Source organism: Anoplolepis gracilipes, chromosome 10, assembly GCF_047496725.1.
Source record: "Anoplolepis gracilipes chromosome 10, ASM4749672v1, whole genome shotgun sequence".
Classification (NCBI taxonomy): Eukaryota; Metazoa; Arthropoda; class Insecta; order Hymenoptera; family Formicidae; genus Anoplolepis; species Anoplolepis gracilipes.
In genome coordinates, this window is record NC_132979.1 from 11,913,278 (window position 1) to 11,930,817 (window position 17,540).

Consider the following 17,540-nt stretch of genomic DNA (forward strand, 5'->3'; position numbering starts at 1 on the left):
GATGGAAACGTTCTGGTACGAGAAATAATATTTGTTTGTTATTTCATGTAGCGATGTATGTACGTGACGCGAAGATGTTACATATATGTCTTCTTCAAAAGCGGAACGACCGTTTTGCACATGGCTACGGCCAAGAAATCTGAATTTCAGCGAGAACGAACCGTTTGTTTTAACATTTTGCTCGATAAAGCTTTAAATTATACTACGGCAAAATGAGAAAGTAAAAAAAAAGCAATCCATACAATTGACTTGACGTAAGTAATATGTGACGAAATATTTAAAACTATAATGCATACTAATGTGCTGTTTGAAAAGTGATAAATTTAGGTAATCAAAAATAGTTACATTTTATAGACATTGTGGTGCATTAAGCATTCTTTCCATTTTTTTCAATAATAGTAAATTGATGAGCGCATATTTAAAATTTACTCGATCCTTTAAAATATTTTAAAACTGTCACTTGAAGAATCAATTATATACATGTACTGATTTGATATATAGAATATACAGACGGACACGGCAAAAATATACGCGAATTTTTCACTCTACGAAACGCAAGTTCAAAATTCTATCTTGTTCCAGCGCGATTTATTGGACGCGCTATACAAGCATGTTTTGCGCTGTACGTCGGTTTTAATGAATGCTGCATTGTAAAAAAAAGAAAAAAGAGAAATATTATAAACATTTCAACCATATTCGGACGCGATTTATGTAGTATACATTTTTATGTCACATCAAATCTCAGAAAAAATGCCAGTTATCACGTGGAATTCGATAGCCGGCGCCTCCGACGCATTTCAGATTCCGGCGATCCGATCGTTTATAAATGATTAAATATTCGGCAATTAGCCGCGTGTATGCGAGAATGGTATATTTTTTTCTCCCTGCACCCGATTTTTTCTGTGTAATCAACAGCCGTGCGCGGCTGTTCTCTCCCATATCCCTCCTCCCTTGCTTCGACCCTGGAAATACCGCTTTTAATCGGTCTCTCGTATATCGCTGTACTTTAACGCTACATCTGCTAATTGCGTCGGTAATAGCGTTTCTCCGGATTCGGCGCAAATTTGTTCGATCGTCCGTGCGATTTTGGAAAATCGTCGCGTAAATACTTGATAAGCCATACTCCGATCACATTATCGCGAGGGACACGCACGCGCAACACACCCACATACATACATGCACATATATACGTTTGCGTGCGCACGATATAATCGTCGATCCGCTTGTAATTCGTGATCCAGGAATCGTCGAATATTTTCAGCAGTCTTTGTAAGAATTATCGTCGAGAGAGATTAGTCTTTTTCCTTAAGGTACGACATAAAAATGAATACAGCGCAATTATTTTGCAATTTAATGTAGCGTCCAACTATGACAGAAAGAGAGAGAGAGAGAGAGAGAGAGAGAGAGAGAGAGAGAGAGAGAGAGAGAGAGAGAGAGAGAGAGAGAGAGAGAGAGAGAGAGAGAGAGAGAGAGAGAGAGAGAGAGAGAGAGAGAGAGAGAGAGAGAGAGAGAGAGAGAGAGAGAGAGAGAGAGAGAGAGAGAGAGAGAGAGAGAGAGAGAGAGAGAGAGAGAGAGAGAGAGAGAGAGAGAGAGAGAGAGAGAGAGAGAGAGAGAGAGAGAGAGAGAGAGAGAGAGAGAGAGAGAGAGAGAGAGAGAGAGAGAGAGAGAGAGAGAGAGAGAGAGAGAGAGAGAGAGAGAGAGAGAGAGAGAGAGAGAGAGAGAGAGAGAGAGAGAGAGAGAGAGAGAGAGAGAGAGAGAGAGAGAGAGAGAGAGAGAGAGAGAGAGAGAGAGAGAGAGAGAGAGAGAGAGAGAGAGAGAGAGAGAGAGAGAGAGAGAGAGAGAGAGAGAGAGAGAGAGAGAGAGAGAGAGAGAGAGAGAGAGAGAGAGAGAGAGAGAGAGAGAGAGAGAGAGAGAGAGAGAGAGAGAGAGAGAGAGAGAGAGAGAGAGAGAGAGAGAGAGAGAGAGAGAGAGAGAGAGAGAGAGAGAGAGAGAGAGAGAGAGGGAGAGAGGGAGGGAGGGAGAGGGAGGGAGAGGGAGAGAGAGAGAGGGAGGGAGGGAGAGGGAGGGAGAGGGAGAGAGAGAGAGGGAGAGAGAGAGAGAGAGAGAGAGAGAGAGAGAGAGAGAGAGAGAGAGAGAGAGAGAGAGAGAGAGAGAGAGAGAGAGAGAGAGAGAGAGAGAGAAAATGGCCGTCTTCATGACTTGCTCTCTTTTTTTTCTGACCTCTTTTAATATACGTTTAAATACGGATGGTCCAAGTCTCAAGATCTGTATGTATTATATATGCATATATTATATAGATTTACAGTATTGAAAACTAATTTCAGATCACGGCCGGGATATACAATCAATTTTACAACTTTTTTGAAACTCTGAAAACGTTATTTGATACACGTACTAAGTACTATCGACCAATGACAGCCGATCTTCTAAAATTCTAAAGAATGGAATGGTTGTGATTGATCAGTAGTACTTATATTAGTATCAAAATAGGTTGGCATGAATAAAGTTATAGTATTTAATAGATTTGCCATAATAATCTTCTATTTTATATGTCGATGGCTTTATTGCATATGCAGGTTCATGCACAATAATAAGATTATCAAGGGAAAAAAATAAATAGCAAGAAAGAGAGAAAGAGAGGACCAAATTTTCTATTTTCCTCTTATCTTCTTCTTTCCTTTTTTTCCTTATTGTGTTATTCCTCTCATTGAGCCCTTCTAATTATTTCAAGTGATGGTAACATTATAAAAATTAATAATGAATTAATAATAATTTTATTCTCATAAAAAATCTCTGGTTGTTTTAATCTTATTATATGTTTTAATCTTAATATATATTATTGCTTAAATATTTTAAATATATAATAAGATATTTCAATATATATAAGTATATACACATATACACATATAACGTAACATAATTTCAATATCCGTAAGTATGTATATGTATAGTACACCGAAAAAATTGTATTCTCTATTTTAGAAGAATTCCTTCTAAAGCTTTCCTTCAATAAAATATTCTAAAAAATTCAGAATATTCTCCTCTAATGATCTTTTGTTAAGAATAGTATATGAAATAAAGAAAATATTCTTAAATTGTATCATACAAACCCTATTTGCGCTCACACCACTAGAGGGCATTACGGTATATTTTTCCCGTAGATAGAAAAACCTCTCGCAAGATATAAGAACCCCAACTCAAAAGAACTCAGTATCGGGGCTCTTAGCTCTGAAGATGCAAACTGTAACGTTTGCGAAATGTCATTGCGTGCATTACGCTGTTTAATCACGCGGCATCCATTCGGAAGTCCCCAGTTTAGACAAATCTAATGGTCACGAAAGCCTCAAGACTAGAAGTGTATATATTCTTACATATTAAGAATATCTAATACTTTTCTATTTTTTTAGAGGATTTTTGTCTTTAGTTAAGAAAATCCTATTGGCGCTTATTTTAGAGGAAGATATTCTAAAAATAAGTGGTATATTCTTAAAATGAGAATATTATTTTTTCGGTGCATCTATAAAGGAAAAATGTTTCTTTTTATTTTTAGTAAATTTCTAACAAAATTAAAAACAACCGAATTATTCTTTCATATATACATACGTATTTAGATTTCTTATCTGAATGTCACAGAAATGTTGTCTTTCTCGTTTAATCTATTATCAAATTCCATGAATGCTTTGAGAAATGTTGGCTTGCTTGGAAATATGTCTGCAGATTTTTAAATTTCGTGTAATTATATTATAAAAAATCAAGAGTACACATATAATTGAATCTTTATGGGAATTTCAAAATCGTATATAATATATCATAATTACATGTAAGAATTCTGATTTCAATAACTGTAAAAAGATAAAGTAGGGGAATTTCTTGATTTATAAATAAAAAAATAGTATTTCATATAATAAGTAAGTTCAGATGACAAGTATTTCTCTAAATAAAGAAAGACATAACAACATAAACTATAAAGTATGATGAAAATTAATCAATAGTTACAGTATTGATTTTTAAAATAATTAAATAATGTAAAAATAGTGCTTTTTTATGTTATAAGAGTTAGAAACCTACTCTATTAGTAACTAAACAAAAACGAAGAAAAGCTTATTAGACATTATTATTAGACATTATGGTCATTGAATTAAATTGAAAACTGTTATTTTTAAACAAAAAATTGCTGAAATATTGAAATATTAATAAAATGATAATGAAACGGGGTCATTAAAGAGAAATTATCAATAAAATTTAATTATATTTTTAGTAAACTATTTTCCATTAAGATGATTACAGTGCATTTATCATTTCCCAAAATTTTAATGGTTATTGATACTGATTATTGGAAAATTTAAAAATGTAAAATTTGTGATTGCTTAAAAACAACGTAGCTACCAAAATAATGAGATTAACTTTATCTTATTTTTCTTTTCCGAACAATGGAATTTTTACTTATATTTTTTTTAGTATTAAGAGATATTTCTTTGGATTTAATTTTCATTTTCTTGAATAAAAAGTTGAATTATTTTCATAACATTTTTGTAATTTAATTTTATTTTGATAACATTTTATATACATGTTGTTTTCATTTTATTATAATTTATCAGTAGATTTTAGGATTGTGTGTAGATATGTTTGCAAATAAACTCTTATCATTTTTATTTAATATATTTACGTAGTCAGAATAGATGTTTGATAACGTGTAATGATCATTGCTTTCGAAGGTTGAAATATCCTGTTGAAAAATATATATTGTATAGTTTATAAGCGCCCATCGAATCGCTTTATAAAAATATATTGGTTAGAAATTTATTTCTCAGATGAAATTGCCTTAACTTTGTTTAAATTTTAAATTAACTACTTGAAACTTTAAAACTATTATTTTGCTTTATTTAAATTTGTTCATTCTTTGTACTCACGTTGTGTATTTAAAAATATGTTATAAAATAAATATTATATATAATGTTTTGCATTATCTTTATTAAAAAAAATAAGAAATTATAAGTAAAAAATAAAATATAAATAAAAATATAAAATATAAAACATACATATAACGAATGACACCTACTACGCATATTGATTTGACTATTGATTCTAATTGATTGAAGACCAATTTAAAATTTCACTATAACGATTTTGAATTTAGTAGTTATTTTGTTACGCATAGATACAATTTATTTCAACTCAAACAATTTGATTTTTTACATTAAAATATCGTTAAATAAAAAAATAATTTAATATAAGTTTTGTATAAAAGTTAATAAATTTAAATAGATATGTAAAAGAATAAAAAATTAATGAATTTTATAATTTATACAAAAATCATGCATAAGCAAAAGTGTCATGTATGTTTATCAATGTAGACGAGAATCAAAATAAAATAATTAATTTCTAATAAAAATTAATAATTGTTTTACTATAAAAATTTATATTAAAAATTTATATTTAAAAATTTAAATTTTTACAATAAAATTTTAACATACCGTCTCAATTAAGTTTAATTTTGTATTATGTAACATGGATTTTTAATGACACAAAATTAACAAATTAAAACTCTTTAATTATATATTAAAAGTACAGTCCTTAAAACAATTTAAAACAAATAAGTAATCTACTGACGTGTATAACATTTAGTGAAAAATTTCGTGAAAAAATCTGTAATCGGTATGAAAATAGATCAAAGTACATGAAAATATTGTACTTTTCTGGAGGCTTTCCGAAGATCGTCCTCCAGATTTCCCAAAATCACAATAGTCACTCTCGTTAGCATTATCAATTTCAATAAAAATAAACACATAGTGTTTTTAATGTTTTTATCAAATATAGATCTATTAATATGCCATCAACTTTTGAGAAAGTATTAATAGTAAAATTAAAAAAGAATTAGTAGTAAAAAAAGTGAAATATGTCTTGAATTTAATGATATTATAACAGAGAAACAATCGGGCATTAAATAATAGAATTCGTGAAAGGGCGATTCAAACTATTATCAACAAGTGGAAATTAATAGTAAAGGAAAAATGGTGAGAGTAATTTTTTTGGATTTTAAACGAGTATTTGAAACAATTGATAAAGAAAGATTAATAGAGAAATTATATCAATACGAAATTAAAGGAATGCTTTTAGAACAATTAAAATCATATCTAAATAATAGAACACAGTAGGATTCAACAATAAATGATCTAAATTAATTTCCATTGAATTAAGGTGCTACAGAAATCTGTATTAGCAGCTTTATTATTCATTGTATACATATGTAAATAATATAATTAACGTCCAGAAGGATGTATAAAAATGTTCATAGAAGATACATTAACATGTAACTAAAAAATGTGCGGAGTTGGAGAATAAAATAAAATAATATTTTTTCTAAAGAAAAATGGATGAATATATCTTAAGTTAAAAATGAATGCAAGAAAAACGAAATATATGATAGTCAGGAATATAAGGAAAGAAATAAAAGAAAATATTGCGTTGAAATGTTTGTATGAAACTAACAACGAAAGATGTGTTGCCCTCCGATTTTAATGCGCTTTGAATATGTTGTAGTTTAGGTCAAAATAGGGGACACGTATTTTTTGTACGTGCCTATACGGCCGTTAAGAGGGCCGTTCATACACCGTTGTATGACTTGGCATGTTTCTTACATAATTTAATGAAAAAAAGTTTTCCTTTTCCATTTAGCCACGTTGACAATAGCTTTGAATTTGTACACAAAATTTCTGATATAGATGTCCCTCATGATCACTCACTTATTTCTTTGGACGTTGTATCTTTGTTCATGAATATTCCTATTCACCTTGCTTTGGAAAGTGTTTCCAATAGATAGCACTTTTTAGAGGATAATTGTCAGCTACCGAGATCAGAATTCATAAACGGTGTTACAATGATTCTTAACTCTACTTTCTTTATGTTTAATAATTCGATATACCGCCAAACATATGGTACCCCTATGGGTTCCCCATTGTCTCCGATAATAGCGGATATAATGCTGCAAGATTTAGAGACCAGAGCCATACAATCTTTGAATTTTACTCCTCCATTCTATTTTAGATACGTGGATGACATCATTTTAGCAGCCCCTGCGAATTTAGTTAACCACACACTCACAATATTTAATTCATTACATCCGAGATTACAGTTCACGTTAAAATTAGAGAATAACAATAAATTAAATTTTATAGACATCACCCTTATTATTAATAAAGGGAAAATCATTACAGATTGATACCATAAAAGTACATATTCGGGGAGGTATCTCAATTTTTTTTCCCAACATCCGTTTTGCCAAAAAAAAGGAACAATTATCGGTCTTGTTGACAGGGCGTTCCTACTATCACATCCTATGTTTCTCCAAAAAAATATACATAACATTATTAATATATTACTTGACAATGGTTACCCAAAAAAATTAATTTTCAACACAATAAACCAGCGGTTAAAATTTCTCCACAATAAAGCCTCATCAAAAATTACTAACACTAAAAAACATAAAGAAGAAAGAAATGTTTCGTATTTTTCCGTTCCATACCTATCGGGTCTAGCAGATAATCTCAATACTTATATTAAAGGTTAGGTCGTTTTATTTTATAGTATTAACAAACTCAACAGATTTATCAGAGTTCATAAAGATACCATTCGTAAATTCAACAATACCAATGTCGTCTATAAAATAGAATGCAATGACTGCAGTGCATCTTATGTGGGGCAAACGGGGAGAAAATTATAGACTAGAATTGTAGAACACCGGAAGCATTTTAATAAAAACACAGCCTATAAGTCTGTCATCACGAACCACAGGTTAAATAATAATCATGACTTTAAATGGAAAGACGTTATTATTCTTGACACCGAATCATATTATAATAAACGATTGATTTCTGAAATGATACATATTAAAAAACAAGAGAACAGTTTAAATTTGCAAACCGACACAGAAAACCTGCCTGACATGTATAATGTTATTCATAAAATTCCGAACAATTGATTTTTATATATATAAGAAAGATGAAACATAGAACGAACATTGTTGTTTTCTGTTTCGAGTCGATACCATATTAACATAAAAATTAAGGAGTTCGTTTGCCACCTACAGTACGCTAAGATGCCGGTTGATTTACAACAATTGTAAGCAGATTTTATTTTTATTCAATTTTAAATAATTAATATTAACTATATTCGGATTTTACTTTTTATTTAATATGTTTAATTGTTTTATTTAATCAATTTTTATAATGTAAAAAATTCTTAATGATTAAAACTTAAAGTTGTTAATAGGATTAACTTATTCATAATTATAATGGAATTGAATTTCGAATCTCTGCTTTCAGATATTAGAATTTTCAAAAATATGACAATTATATGAGACACAATATTGGTCCTCCTGACAATCGAATTAGAGAGGGCCAATGTACTATTTGGAAAATGTTATCTATTTTTATATTCCCGTCTGCGTGCGTTCATTGCGACTCCGCTTTTTTCTAACATATTACGCTAAACTTTTAATCTATGTTTAATGTTCGTTTTTTTAATATATCATGTATAATTATGTTGAAACGTAAGGACGGCTTGTGGAGGACGACCGATAAAACAAAACGGCTGTTAGTCCGTTGTAATATCTATTTATTATAATGTGCGAGTATTATATTAACTCGAGTATAGGTAATACTTATAAAAGCGCACACACTCTGCTGTAGAAAAAGAAAAAAACTAATAATAATAAAGTCGGTAGTAAGCAATTAATAAAAAGAAACTAGATAGAGAACAAACTCGTATATAGATGGCAGTCCTGATTGTGTGTTTGAGAATGCATCGCGTGTAGCCCATACGCGATGACTAAAATACGCGTTTGAATTTGAATCTCTAACAATTTAAGTAATTTTTGCGCTGAAGAAGACTCGAATAATCGAGTCAAAATGTCCGCCATATTTTATTCTATTTAAATTATTTTAAACTGTTTTGATCACATGTCTTCATTTATTAATTTCCTTTATTATATTATTCTGACAATGTTATACAATTACTATGTTTGATTTAATTACATCTCGTTTATCGCAAAATTGACGTCATTATAGAAACCTTTTATTCAAGATCCTTTAAGCCTTTTTTAATAATTTTCCAATTTAAACACCACAGTGATTATATGATAAAAAAAAAGAATAGGAAAAAGAAACAAGTTGTCTACATAGAACAGATAACTTTATATTGATGTATACCAGGTATATTGTATAAATTAATTATAGTACTACACTTTAATTATTGTCCGATATTGTTAATAGATATGGGAAAATACAACAAAATAAAATGCAAATACCGTAAAATCGAGTATATGCAAGAATTATTGTATCAATATGTATTATTAATATTATAATATAATCTGATTAACATAATATTATAATTAATAAAACAAACAATTTAATATAATAGTAAATGTATTAAAAATATAACAAAAGTAAAAGCAATATTTTTACTATTTAACAATATCTTCAATCGACATTATCAATTCACAAAAATTTATTCCACTATGTAATGATACGCATATAAAAGAATTACAATTTAATTTATTTCTGCATTTCTGATAACATCTACTGAGCTAAGTGTCGCATCTTCTGTGCTGTTTCTCAAAGACACAATATTATTGAGACAAAACTTAAAGTTTGGTCTATCATTCGCCACATTCCAACAATGCTGCATCAATTCGTACAATATCGGTGGACAGTTGAGAGGTTTCGGCAATTTGCCTTTCGAGCGCACATACTCTAATACTTGGTCATTACTTTTGGCGGGATAAGGCTGCTCACCCAATGACATAATTTCCCACATTACAACTCCGAATGCCCAAACATCGCTTTGTAAAGTAAATATTCCGACCACTAAAGATTCTGATGCCATCCAGCAAACAGGAAGTAAACCTCCTTTCTAAAATATAATTTTAGCATAATAAATCTTTTGCCAAAAGCATCCACATATTTTTAAAACTAGAAATATGTGCAGTTAAAGTTAAGTTATTTTTTCTACATATACTATACTAATAAAAATAGTTTTTTTTTAAATCAATTTACAAATGTATAATATTATTACAATGTAAAAATAGAAAACAAAGTTTTATTTTCTCTTAAGTGTCTATAAGTGTATTACTTTATTTATTAAATAATTGTATATTTACTTTGCGGTAATACTGATCCTTGTAAATATCTCTAGCTAGTCCGAAATCGTCAATTTTCACAATACGATTTTCGCGATTTCTCGATGTTATTAAACAATTTCGACACGCAAGATCTCTATGCACAAAGTGCAATTTTTCTAAGTAGCAACATCCTCGCGCAACATCTTCACACATGGCGAGTAAATCTTGCAGACGCAAAGCTTGCGAATCTAACGGATCCAATGTTCGACTCTCTCTTAAATATTCGAGTAAATCAGTTTCCATTAATTCTAATATGAGCCATGGTGAATCCACGTCCATACAAATTCCCAACAATCTTAGAACATGCGGATGGCGAGAATGACTCATAAACTTAGCTTCTCGAAAAAATTCCGTTATCTGTTGCGAGGAAGCATTGCTGCGTAGCATCTTTATTGTGACAGGCATTGGGCCCGGCTCTTCTAAATCCTTGACAGTTCCTTAAAAAACCTGCAAGATATTTTATAGTCAATACAAGTCGATAACATACACGTTAAAAATAAATTTAAATTATTAAACTGCTTACAAAAAATTTGAACTTTGAAATTGTTTTTATTAAAAAATGTGTATTTATTTTAAAATTTTCTGATTAAAAAATTAGCAAAAGTCTTTAAGAATACATTTAAGCCATAAAAAATGATTTTTTTACCTTTCCAAACGCACCACTACTTACAAGCTTTGTTAGAGTAATTTGCTTTCTTTCGATTATGGTTAATGTAAGTTCGTTTCGATTAAATTGAGACTCGCGATTGTTGATATTATTATCAGATCATAATGCGTAGAAAATAGTTCTGTTAAATCAATGACATCGCTTGAATTACTCCAGTCTCTAAAGTCGTAAACGTTTTCAGCCCGCACGTTAAATTGATATTTCTGATTCATCTCTTTTGTAGTACCAGTAATTTTTTGTTCCATCATAATATAAATTCCAATCTTTTTACTTTCAATCAAATCCATTTAAACTAATTCAAATAAATTATCAATCTGATTACTCATTTTAAAATTATTTTTGACAATTAAACGTTGCAATCTATACACGTCAATTGTGAATCTGTGCTCGCAAAGGTTTCCAATTTAACTGGTACAAGTCCTAGTAGCAAAACTTGTATATATTTTATTTTTATGTAATAAAGGAGATGTTTCAAGTGCTCTTGGAATGCTTACTTAACGAGACTACAAAGTTTCATGTACCTATTAAATCAGAAACATGTGCCAGCTCAGGATTGAAGGACAGGATGATTTTGTATCAATTAGGAAGCTTTAATTGTTAAAGATAACTACAAATTTAGTAATATCAATTTCGCTTGCAAAAATATGCAGGCTGAAAACGCTTATGGCATTAGAGTAAATTAAGCAAAGTAATTAAAAGATTTTGTATTATATACATATTCTTACTTAAAAGTTTTTACTTAAATTCTTAATTCAAAAAATTTATGAAAAATAAATACATGATTACATAATACATTTATTTATGTTACCATGTGTTTTAAAAGTAAATTCTCCATCAGACGGCCATATAAATTCTTCCTCGTAATTGCAATATCTCAGGATCAAACGGAATTCATATAAAGTTCCTGGCAGTAAATTTTCTATATAGTATTCTACTCTATAATTATTTGTCTCAGTATTGTTTGCAATTTCCCATAATTGCATTTGATTTTGTTTGTACTTCAGTGTGTAATGGGTTATATTATCGCTGAGATTCCACGAGTTATTTAATCTATTTATACTAAACCCGCTCAGAGTTAAATTATTTGGTTCCGGAAATGCGTAGACATTTTTTATTAAACTGTCAGTGAATAAATTGCTGAAATTAACTGGATATATTCGGAAAAATGCCAAGTATTCCTGTCGTGGAACCAGTTGATGATTTAACATGAAAAACTTGCCATCTGTCGTACGTTCAGATTGATTGATAAGGCGAATGTCGTACTCTTTTTGAGTAATTGTTTTTCGAGTGCCATTTGGAAAAAGATGTGACATCCAATGCACCTCGTAGGTCACTGCCACGCAGTTAATGTTCTTGAGTGGCATCCAATAGACTACCGCCAGAGTAGGCATTAGAACTTGAACTGTCACATTTTCCGGCGCATTGAGCTTGCCAGGGGTAGTTTTTAGAATTATATCCTCCCCGAATTGCAACTTCATCGATAACTTGTCGACATATAAATTACTTAATGCAAATTTCAATATGTACGTTGTGAATGGAGTTAAATTTTGTATTTCGTAAAGCCGTTTGTGCGTTTTCACGTAGAATTCGTCAAATTCGTCAGGGTCATTGTTCAAACAAGTTTGATATCTCACGGAGATGATATACATAGTGGTGGCTAAATTGTATTTCTTAAGTCCGTCAATGGGGATTGATTGGATGTTTAGAACGATGCTGTAGTTTGTAGTTGTCGCCTTTTCTTTTAAAAAATTAATAACTAAATTGAAATTCTTTTATGTCAGGTACTAGACATTTTGTCGGGGGATATGTTTGTAAAGAATTACTCAAAGCTATAACATTATTCACGCTTTTATCCAAATTATCTACTTTTTGAACATATTTTATTCCGTTTTCTTTGCTGTCGAGAAGTGCATATTTTTTCTTTAAAATGTAGATTACTTTAGTCCTGTAATCATACAAGTAAAGATTTATCTTGTCAATCGTTAAACGTGAGAAACATATTTCATTGTTTTGAACCAGGTTGCAGCTACAACCATAGATGTCTGTTGCAATTAAGTAATTTTCCAATTCTTGACATATCCAATACATTAATGGTTTGTCAATATTCGTGTAATCAACCTGCATGAAGGTTGCTTTTTCAATTGTTTTTTATACGAGCAAGAACATGAATTATTCTTCCAAAAAGGTTTAATATTTTTTCCATTTAAATCCAATTGCACTGCTTCATGATTAAATGATGAACTAAATTCTCTTCAGTAAAGATATCTGGAAAAAAAGCGTATTATTCTCTAATTATAAAACATTATTTTAACCGTATATCGCACACGCATGCACAAAATCTATGCGATTATTTAAAATTTTTGTAATTCTACGTCAGTTTATGATTCTATAATATATGATCTTTAATAAAAGTCATACCACATTAATAGAAAATTATGAAACAAATTTGTAACACATTTGCGACGTTACTGTACGAAATGATGAAACACGCTTGTTTTTTGTTACAACTTTCTTTGGCTACCAGTAGAGACACGCTAATGTTAGTAAATATAATGTTTTGTAAAATCGGTAGTCGTGCGTGTAAAATTATTTATTTAGTCATACGTCGCAAACTTGTTAAAAGAAACAGTTATTTTTTTAGATAAATGAAATTTAATGTACCCTGTAGAAGGCAGCACATTTAAAAATGAAACCATATGATCTATTTGCAGAATAGTATTGTTTTTGACTATTCCAGTTTGCCATAATGCTAAGTCTAGCTTTATAATCTTCTCGATTTATTTGTGTTTGTTTATGTAATCATATTCCGTCCAATAAAGATTTCTTGCCACTCAATCTATGCGGAGATTATACGTAAAAGGATGGACATCAGTTATTTTTGTACAATTATTTACTTCGATTGCATTTAGATCAAAATCACATGTCATTAGTTCTGTGTTATAATTGATCCAATAAATCTTACAATCCAGTTCTAAGTAAGCGACTTCTCTAGTTAAGCATTTTATAAGTGGAAAGCTGATTTGCAAATCCGCATGCAATACTTTCAGCACATCATACTCTGGGACGATAAATAATAGAGGTACCGGATTCTCATGTGTCGTGGACACATTGATGATATTTGTGTAAAGACCGGCACCAACTTCATTATGCGCTTGTACTTTAAAGTAGTACATCGTATCAGGCGTTAAATTGTACATTTTGTATTGCAATATGTGCTGTGTAGCTAAAATATTAGCGACATGTATAATTTTCGTTTGGTTCTTGGTAAACTAACACTCGACCATGTATTTTTGTATCACTCCATTTGTAAATTCAGGTTTGTTCCATCTATGAAGAAAAAAGCTATTTTAGTTTATTCTTTTTATTTTTAGTGAATTTCTGACATAATTAGAGACAAACAAAATTGTTTTTCTATACATATATACGAATACAAGTAACAACTTAAAAATGTTTTACCTGAATGTCACAGAAATATTTTTCTCGTTTAATTTATTGCCAAAATCTACGAATGCCCTGGGAAATGTTGGCTCGCTTGGAAATATGTCTACAAATTTTAGAATTTTGTGTAATTATATAAAAGAATTGAAAGTATATATATAATTAAATCTTGGTAAAGATTTCAAAATTTTATTTAGTGTATTATAATTACATATAAGAATTCTAATTTCAATAATTAAAAAAAATGTAGTGGAAAAATTTCTTGAAATATAACTAAAAAATTATATTATATAATAAGTAAGTTCTAATGACAATCATTTTTTTAAATAAAGAAAAGAAATGAAAACATAAGTATGATAAAAATTAACCAATAGCTACAGTAATGATTTTCAAAATAATTGAATAATATAAAAATATGATTTTTTATTTTAAGACTTAGAAACACAATTAATAATTCAGCAAGAAGAAAAAATCTTATTCTAAAATAAAACTTTTGCAGCGAAAACAAATTATGTAATGATAGATAGAACTTTTTCAATGGTTATAGTGCTTTCATCAGTTCTTGTAATTTTATTAATTATTGAAAAAATTTAAAAATATAAAATTTGTGACTGCTTATAAACGACGTAACTAGCAAAATAATGACATTAACTTTTTTTCTTCTCTTGATATGAATTTTTTTATTTATATTTTTTATTTTTACTGACGAGATATTTTTTTAATTTAATTTTTATTTCTTGAGTAAAAAGTTTAAATTATTTTTATACCTTTTTTATAATTCAATTTTATTTTGATAACATTTTATATACAAAGTTTGTTTTCTTATAATTTATCAGTAGATTTTAGGAATGTAGACATGTCTGCAATAAACTCTTACCGCTTTCATTTAATATAGTCATGCTGTCAGAAGAGACGTTTGATAACATGTAGTGATCATTAATCTCGGAGGCTGAGACATCCTGCTGAAAAATATACATTATATAGTTTGTAAGTGTTCGTCGAATTGCTTGATAAAAAATACATAAGCGATTAGATCAAAATTTATTTCGCAGATAAATATAAATCGATGAAATAATGAAAGTAAAATTCTAAATATGAAAATTAATAAATATGCGACAGATATCTCTTTTTAACATTTTAAAACAACTATTAGCTTTGTTAGTAAGGCGTCAGAAATTAAGTTAAATTTCAAAATTAAAGTAAATAATTTATATTTAAAACCGCGAACTGTTTTGCTTCACTTACGTCGATATGTCCATTATTTGCATTCGTATTATTAGGTGTTCAACAAATTTAGTATTTAACAGATTATGTATTGCAAAATGTGTTTTAAATTAAATATTGTATATAATGTTTTGCATAATCTTTAGAAAAATGTAAAAAAGTATGATAAATAAAAAATAGCATAATAAATAAAATACGCATAGCGAGTAACAGCTGTTGTGCATGTTGATTTCTCTATTGGTCTTAATTGAAGGCCAATTTAAAATTTTACTGCGTCAATCTTTTACTTTGAATTTAGTAGCTGTTTCGTGATGTAATTTATTTTAACTCAAAAATTTTGAATTTCCACATCAAATTAATGTGAAATAAAAATTAATTTACTGTATGTTTTATATATAAATTAATAAATACAAATAAATATTTAAAGAAATAGAAACATTTCAAAAATTAAAAAAAAATCATGTCTAGCAAAAGTATCACATATGTGTTTAATTTAACAGTGTACCAGAGAATCAACGGAATGATTAATTTAAAAATTTATATTAAAAAATTCTTATCTTTACATTTAAATTTTAATATACCGTCTTAATTAAGTTTAATTTTATATTATATAACACTGATTTTTAAATGTATAATGCAAAACTAACAAATTGTATATATACTTTTTAATACTGTTAAAACTCTTTAATTATGAATACAGTCATTAATACAAGTAATCTGTTATTTGCAATGTATAACATTTAGTTTTATTTGTGTAAAAATCTTTAAGCATAAAGTTAGATCAAAGAAAATGTTACGTCCTGACAGCTCCACGTTTTTCCTCCCACGAAAATGAAGCAATAATCGCCCGACTAATCATAAAAGGGATCGCGCGACGAAAAATATTTTAAAACATTGAAATCGATGTTCAAAGGAAACGACCGGAAAGGATCGATAGTGAGATCCTCTAAATGAATAAATTAACAAACACAGCTGCATAATCCTAAGAAAGAAACAAATAATGCCGCTACGCACTATCGGCTCCACGTTTTTACCTTCTATAAAGATAAAGCAATAATTGCCCGACCAGTCATAAGAGGGCCGCGGAATGAAAAAATGTTTTAAACATTGAAATCGATGTTCAAAGAAATGACCGAAAAAGACCGAAAGCGAGATCCCCTAAATAAATAATGGATAAAAACAGCTGCATAATCCCAAGAGATAACCAATCAGCAACAATCAAAAATAAGGAGGAGAAGGATCTCACCGAACGACAGCTTTTTACACGTCAAAATCTCAAAAATACTCCCGCCCAAATTGTTAACACGCCCTCAAGATTTAATATAAAAAGGAAAGACTCGCGCATTACGAACATCCAAAAAAATTTAAAATCAGTTGACAGTACAACATCAGATTCATTCGGCACAGATTTTTCGGTCGTTCGCTGACTCGAGCAATTCGTCTACACTACGGGAGTTCCGTTTACGTTTTAAAACCTATTAGAGTCAGTGCTCAACAAGACCACCCGCCGAGTAAGACCACAACTGGAGCCACAACTACACCAGCAGTTAAAACGCAACCAATCTGCCCAAATAGTAAGTTTAATTTCCTTCTCTTTTGTTTTTTTTCTCTCATCGTCTCCTTTCCCCTTTATTCAACCTTATTCTTTATTTAAAGTATGCCTAAAATCGCGCCGACCCACCGATTCTCGCGTGCAACTAGACCATAGATCGGACGACACGACCGCGTGCGAAATCGCGCCGTAACATACATAACACTGTTCGTAAATCTTTATTATTATTATTTTTTTTTCTTATTATAAACTATTGTACAAATACCAACCAGAATAAAATCTTTAGAATCGCACTCGTTCCCCTTCTTTTCTGGTTGATGACCTCCGTACTTTTGTAACACCCGCGATCCACACACACAAACACACACACACTCATACAAATAATTTTAAGGCGGATTTGATAATATCAATAAAGTTATATGTATAATGGTAGAGATCAATTGAATAAATGTTAATTTAAAAATTAAATGATCGGTAAACTT

The 17,540-nt window shown here is 29.8% G+C and overlaps 1 long non-coding RNA gene and 1 pseudogene across 1 annotated transcript; both read right to left on the reverse strand.

Moving 5' to 3' along the window:
- Positions 1–9,546: 9,546 nt before the first annotated feature.
- Positions 9,547–12,322, reverse strand: LOC140670294 (proto-oncogene tyrosine-protein kinase ROS-like; annotated as a pseudogene).
- Positions 12,323–13,885: 1,563 nt separating this feature from the next.
- Positions 13,886–15,244, reverse strand: LOC140670252 (uncharacterized). Its single transcript, XR_012047516.1, has 3 exons — positions 15,160–15,244; positions 14,301–14,388; positions 13,886–14,171 (listed from the first exon to the last, which is right to left on the reverse strand). It is a non-coding gene; the product is annotated as an uncharacterized lncRNA (long non-coding RNA).
- Between the last annotated feature and the right edge of the window lie 2,296 nt (positions 15,245–17,540).